Consider the following 1,139-nt stretch of genomic DNA (forward strand, 5'->3'; position numbering starts at 1 on the left):
TATGGACGTTGAACATTATTTTATGCTTTTTACACGTGTTTCTCTAATGTAGGGTGTACAACACCCCAAGAATCAAACAACGTACTTTTCAACTATATGATATTCTATAGACCGAACAAAAATACCTGTAACAATGACATTATTTTCAAAATATGTCTTATTGTTTCAAAAAACATGTCACAAAGCTTCAGACTGTTAAAATGAAAATTGACGGAGTGCATCGAAAACAGAACCCACTAGGGTGTGCCACACCTGAACAATCTACCAAAGCGTTAAGAAAACGCGGCAAAAATCTTGACCGAAGAAGGTCATCCCATTGCATCAGTTTGCTTCACTGAACTTTTACATCCACAAATAAAAGCATATACACCTAGACCTCTATGTTATTGCGTGCATATCATTACAATGACAGACAAGAAGAAGCTTTATTCCATATACGTTTCAATGACAATTCTTATTGCTATAATCTAAGCTGTACACAAGTGCATAATTATCATTGAAATAAATTGACATTCTACAGGTGAGAACAGCAAAACAATTTATATATGAATTTTCTATTGTAATATTTACATTTTCTACAATACCCTGAAAATATTTCAATGTTACTAACAATGTGAGCAAACTTTTTATTGGTAATTCAGATTTGAATGAGGCAAATATGTTTAGCAATTTTGAATTTTTTATACGCTTGATAATTTTGACCAAATTTCAGGTTAAATTTTTTCTTTAAATATGATTACATTTTATTATTGAAATGTATATGTAAAATTTTTCAAAATATGCCATTCATGTAGGGAAAATTATAAAAATGAAAAATGTGGAACAACCTCATTATTTTTTGATATTTTTGGGACGTTTTAAAGTGATTAATGATAATTTCAAATCTTTCCTACCCAGTAGTGAATGGCTGACTTCTAAATATAGATTTAATAATTGGCATTGAAGAAATTACGAGGTGAATTTTCTTTAAGCAAATTCGTTGCGTGTGGAAAAAATTCTTTTCATAATGAAAAAATGGTGTATTGCGTGGTTCATTGTATTTATTGAAAGCGGTTATATTCATTATGCATTGTAAACTGAAAATGCTAAATTTCTTTTTACACACTATTTGTAAAGGCATCTCGTTAAATTCTTAACGT

This window comes from Trichinella spiralis (assembly GCF_000181795.1).
Source record: "Trichinella spiralis strain ISS 195 chromosome Unknown Scfld1557, whole genome shotgun sequence".
Classification (NCBI taxonomy): domain Eukaryota; kingdom Metazoa; phylum Nematoda; class Enoplea; order Trichinellida; family Trichinellidae; genus Trichinella; species Trichinella spiralis.